Raw genomic sequence first — 6,479 nt, forward strand, 5'->3', positions numbered from 1 at the left:
CTGTCTGCACTTAGCGAAATCAAAAGTGTAACCTGCCCACTGATCTCACAGGCTATGATGCTGTCAGCTTAACAATTCCAGGTTCTTATAGTGACAGCCATGACAGAACTCACTGGAGACAAGAGAAAATGGCTTCCCAACAGAGATATATTTCATTCAAGTTGGTGACCAATCGATTATAAAATATATTACACAAAAAATAAAAAATGTACAGCACTAGTTTAACCAACAAAACTAAAAGGATTGTAGTAATTCATGTCTGTGGAAACCTGGCTTTATTTAACAGATGAGTAGGTGTGTAATTTGAAATACTGAAAATGGAAGAAAATACCATGAAAGAGGTAAAAGGCCTCAATGTATTGCCATCTTAATTTTATTTAAGACAATTGCATATTTATAATTTTTCCAGCAAATTAATCGTAATGTGCAGAATTTTTTGGACAACACTCTCTGTCTGTTGTTTTATTTACCAGCAGTTTACCAGAAAATTTTTGTCAAGAATATACTTTATGAGTTCAATAAATGTAATGATTGTTAATTCACTGATACTGATACTGCAAATACATTCTGAGATTTTTTATCACATATGTATTTTATTCCCTCATTTTCACTCTTCAGCAATGAGGTGTTGAAGTTCCATCGAGGGCCAGTTGTACAGCCCCCAGTTAAGTCCAGGAATAGCTAGCCAAGGAATATGCTGACTGTGGTATAACTTGGAGTGCACATTGTATGATGTCATTTTAGTCCCTGGTTAGTCACCATGTTTTCATGGAGCTCCCAAAACCGGATTTGTAAACCGATTTCCCAATACTTCTTCCGGGTTCTCATGTAAGCACTTGAAAATAAATTTTGGCAATCAAATTCTAGTTGTCGGTTTTCCAATGCAGCCATCGGTTTTCGCTCCCATGTAAACGCAATCCATTTTGAATTGTGATAGGGTTGTCAAGTCTTGTTTTCAGAATATTCGGTCAATATAGACTTTCTGTGCAGTGAAGGAGAAGCAGAAATATTATACTGAGCACCAAGGTGTCTACTTGTAATATGTAAGCTGTGGCCGAGCGGTTCTAGGCGCTTCAGTCTGGAACCGCGTTGCTGCTACAGTCGCAGGTCCGAATCCTGCCTTGGGCATGGTTGTGTATGATGTCCTTAGGTTGGTTAGGTTTAAGTAGTTCTAAGTCTAGGGGACTGATGACCTCATCTGTTAAGTCTCTTAGTGCTTAGAGCCATTTGTAATATTTAAGTGAAAATAAATAACGCTTGTGCTGCCTGAATCCGAATCTGGATCAGCTATTTTCCAGACACTGGGCCAGCAAATCCGCTCAGACAGTGAAAAACGGTTTCCAAAATTAGGTTTCCGTCTTTTGGAAGATGTGTCGCTTGTAAACGTAGTGAGCTATTCCTGGACTAGCGTTCCTGTTCAGATAAGTTGGAAAAAAAAGTAAAGCATGCTGCGTATTTACACACACATCATTCATATTTATTTAGTCATAATCTGCAAAAAAAGTATGTTTAACATGAATAATAAATGTTCCAGATCGCAAGACTATTCGCTTGTGGATACTTTAAGAGTGGTTGACGCAATAAACAAGTTCTAAAGTGTACTAGAAAACACAAAAAGTTATGCAGTCTCACGAAGTGAAAAGACCAGTCCAAAATATTTAACTAAGCTTGTGAAGTACTTGAGTGTATAACATAACGATCTATCTTGAAATCAGTTAAAGGATAAGTAAGAGATCTCTCTAAATTTCAGAATAAAGCATGGGGAAAAAGGAGCAGTTTCAATACGATTATTTAAAGAAAGAAACACTTACTGAATATTATGCCCAGAATAGGTAGCAGAAACACGATATGGCCCATATGCGGAACACAACTTTCAAGCTGCATGAACTAAAATACACAATGTGATAAAGTTGTCAATGGGATGCGACAATGAGCTCTCAGATGTAATATTTCTGTATAAGACAATATTTCATGAAATGTCCGTAAATGATAGCTGATTTAAGTTGACTCCTAATACATGGTGTAATGGGCTTAAGTGTAGAGATTTTTGTATGTGATGCCTTAATATGTACACACATCACTGTGTTGGTTGCTTTTTTTCTCTGTGTTGAACAGTCTTCCTACAAACACATAACATAATTTACTGCCTGATATTTTGTGCTTATTCGTAACTGCACTGCTAACTTGAATAGTCTAGCCAGTATAGACTAACCATTTTGCGCCCACACATCCAAACTTCAACACCTGACCTGGTGCCTTAGAGAAAATACGCGCTAATGACACAATTTCGCCACATGTACATGGAAGTACTACCCAACCTAAAAATGTATGACTTGTCATAGCTACACTCCTGGAAATGGAAAAAAGACCACATTGACACCGGTGTGTCAGACCCACCATACTTGCTCCGGACACTGCGAGAGGGCTGTACAAGCAATGATCACACGCACGGCACAGCGGACACACCAGGAACCGCGGTGTTGGCTGTCGAATGGCGCTAGATGCGCAGCATTTGTGCACCGCCGCCGTCAGTGTCAGCCAGTTTGCCGTGGCATACGGAGCTCCATCGCAGTCTTTAACACTGGTAGCATGCCGCGACAGCGTGGACGTGAACAGTGGGCATGCGGGAGGTCGGGTGGACGTACCGTCGAATTGCTCAACACGTGGGGCGTGAGGTCTCCACAGTACATCGATGTTGTCGCCAGTGGTCGGCGGAAGGTGCACGTGCCTGTCGGCCTGGGACCGGACCGCAGCGACGCACGGATGCACGCCAAGACCATAGGATCCTACGCAGTGCCGTAGGGGACCACACCGCCACTTCCCAGCAAATTAGGGACACTGTTGCTCCTGGGGTATCGGCGAGGACCATTCGCAACCGTCTCCATGAAGCTGGGCTACAGTCCCGCACATCGTTAGGCCGTTTTCCGCTCACGCCCCAACATCGTGCAGCCCGCCTCCAGTGGTGTCGCGACAGGCGTGAATGGAGGGACGAATGGAGACGTGTCGTCTTCAGCGATGAGAGTCGCTTCTGTCTTGGTGCCAATGATGGTCGTATGCGTGTTTGGCGCCGTGCAGGTGAGCGCCACAATCAGGACTGCATACGACTGAGGCACACAGGGCCAACACCCGGCATCATGGTGTGGGGAGCGATCTCCTACACTGGCCGTACACCTCTGGTGATCGTCGAGGGGACACTGAATAGTGCACGGTACATCCAAACCGTCATCGAACCCATCGTTCTACCATTCCTAGAACGGCAAGGGAACTTGCTGTTCCAATAGGACAATGCACGTCCGCATGTATCCCGTGCCACCCAACGTGCTCTAGAAGGTGTAAGTCAACTACCCTGGCCAGCAAGATCTCCGGATCTGTCCCCCATTGAGCATGTTTGGGACTGGATGAAGCGTCGTCTCACGCGGTCTGCACGTCCAGCACGAACGCTGGTCCAACTGAGGCGCCAGGTGGAAATGGCATGGCAAGCCGTTCCACAGGACTACATCCAGCATCTCTACGATCGTCTCCATGGGAGAACAGCAGCCTGCATTGCTGCGAAAGGTGGATATACACTGTACTAGTGCAGACATTGTGCATGCTCTGTTGCCTGTGTCTACGTGCCTGTGGTTCTGTCAGTGTGATCATGTGATGTATCTGACCCCAGGAATGTGTCAATAAAGTTTCCCCTTCCTGAGACAATGAATTCACGGTGTTCTTATTTCAATTTCCAGGAGTGTACAATTATTAGCCTGCTAAAGATGTAAATACTGATGTAATGTCGTTCAGTACAGCATCCACAGTCACTAACAGAAATATTTACACTTATACCTGTTACACCCTATACAGCAGCAATTTTTAGGTGTGATCTGTTTTGTAAAATAGTTACAGTAAGTTCTTCATTGCCTCTTTATACAGAGGTGTCCAAAAAATGTATCCGCTGTTTAAAAGCCCATAACTGGCAAACTAATTGACGGAGTTGTCTCATCTTTGGTAGTGTAATAGTTTGTTGTTCTGGAAATCGCCCCACAAGCGTTGTATTGTGTTGTTTTGTTTTGTCAGATGACAGTCGCCAGATAGTCAGTGTTTTGTTCTTAGTTGTACCTGGTTATTCGAGTAAACATGGTTGGCGCAAGGCTTACATTCGGTGAAAGGAAGTCGGTTTTGAAGTGGTATTTTAAGTAAGAAAACATTAATGAGGTTCAACGGCAATGGCGTAATTAGTATCAAACAGAGCCACCGACACGTTAAACGATTCGTCGCATTCGAGACAACTTTGAAGCCGAAGGCTGTGATAAAGAGATACACAAACAATGATCTGGACGACCTGTAACAGTAACAAGACCAGCTAACTCCCATCGTGTGTTACAATAATCCACTTGCTCACCACAGAAGTCTGAGAGACAGCGTGCCCGTGAAACTGGAGTGAGTTGCTCGAGCGTTCAGCGAATTTTGAAGACAGCAAAGTGGAAGTGCTACATCCCACGCTTGCTACGTGCAATGAACGAGGACGACCCAGATTGTAGAATGGAGTACTGCGAGTGGTTTACTAACATAGTGCGACATAATGAAGAGTTTGCAGAGATGATTGTGTGGTCTGATGACGCACAATTCAAAGTCACTGGTACAGTAAATCGCCACAATTGCATCTACTGGGCCGCCGAAAATCCGAACGTCCAGGTAGACAAAGCCGTGAATTTGCCGAGAGTGAATGTGTGGTGTGGGTTGTCTTACCGGGGCATGTTTGGACCATTCTTCTTTGACGGCACAGTTACTGGTGAGGTGTACCTTAAGAAGCTTCAGACATCCATTTTACCTGCCATCCGAGACAAATATGGAGACGGAAGAGTTTACTTTCAACAAGATGGTGCCCCAACCCACTACCAAAATCGTGTTAGGGCGTATCTCAACGAAAATCTATCAGGAAGATGGATAGGCCGTAGAGGTGTTGTGGAGTATCCACCACATTCCCCAGACCTAACTCCTCTGGACTTTTACCTATGGGGGACACTAAAGTACGTCGTTTATCAACAAAAGCCATGCACATTAGATTAACTTCGAGACTATTCATGTGCAAATATCTAATTGAACACGTTGCAGTCAGTAGATCGTGCTGCAGTTCGGCGACATCGTTTATGTGTGGGTGTCAATGGTGACCATTTCGAACACCTACAGTAATATCTTTAAGTTGGTCTTTAAGCTATACTTTCACAAAAAATGAGACAATTCCGTCAATTAGTTTGCAAGTTATGGACTTTTAAACAGGGGATACATTTTCTTGGACCCCTCTGTATTAGGGTTTTCAGCATCTCCGACAACACAGACATTATCTGACTAACAACTCTGAGGTGTGTCACCCACTGCATGGTTTGGTGTTGTATTTACATCTTGGAATCATTAATTCATTACAGAAGCAATGAGTGTTCTACAAAAAGCCCATTTGGCACTGCGTGCGAGAAGCTGCCTGCCTGGGAGATGATCCAGTACTTACTCTCGGTTAAGTCACTCAAATGTAGGCTCATAAATTGTATTTATAAAAGGAAAAAGGAAGGTTACTGGAGGACAGAAGCCAACAATCATCTCTAAGCGTGTTCCTACTCATCCGCAATGCTAGTGCAGCCACTTGGGGCCTCTTTTTTCTGACAAAGCAGAGGAGGATGTTTTAACATTTGAGGATAAACTACAGCCACGAAGTTGGGAAGTTTGAATGAGGAACAATTTTTATATTTGACCAGCTTAAGATTAAGAGTGGATACAAGAGAAGAAGAAAACGACCAAGTAGTATAGGGAACAGTTAAATAACACTGCGCCGAAATAAAGGCAGATGACTGATAATTTTGTAGGTGGGATTAGGAGGCTGAATACCAACAGGTATAAGCAGATGGACAGCAGTGAATAAAACCCTTGGATGCTTTCCTGGAGGGTAATGTATCCCACAAAGTATGAGTTGAGTTTCAAAAAGTGTTGAATGAAGCTGTGGCAGCTATGAAGGCCCTGGTTAAATAAAGGTAGTGTCTAAAGAGATATAGTACTGTATTGGTATGGCCAACCTGATCACTTTAGGCGCAACTGTGGGAAACCTTAATGTGGGTACTGTAAATGCGTTAGACATTTGGAATAGGAATTTCAACAATGTTTCCACATGCTGAGGGTAGATGAATGTATGATTGAATTCACAGCCGGGTGCCAAACAGAAATGGGAATTTGTGGCCACTGAGCTGCATTTCCAGTAAATGTAAGCACAGGAACACATGTGTGGAATCAATGACTGATTACTGTTTGACGGCTGTATAAGGGGTAGAATGCCCAAGTTTCTTCTGCATACACAGTCTCAGGCATTTACGGTGAGTCAGTAAACTGGAAGTCAGGCATATGCCTACTGCAATGAGTGGGGTAAACAGAGTTAAATTACCTCTCGAAATTTTCACAGTGTAAAGAGTATTCCATGTAGTTTCGAGATTGCAGCTGGACGACATCGACTTCAACTC

The sequence above is a fragment of the Schistocerca gregaria genome, chromosome 8 (assembly GCF_023897955.1).
Source record: "Schistocerca gregaria isolate iqSchGreg1 chromosome 8, iqSchGreg1.2, whole genome shotgun sequence".
Classification (NCBI taxonomy): domain Eukaryota; kingdom Metazoa; phylum Arthropoda; class Insecta; order Orthoptera; family Acrididae; genus Schistocerca; species Schistocerca gregaria.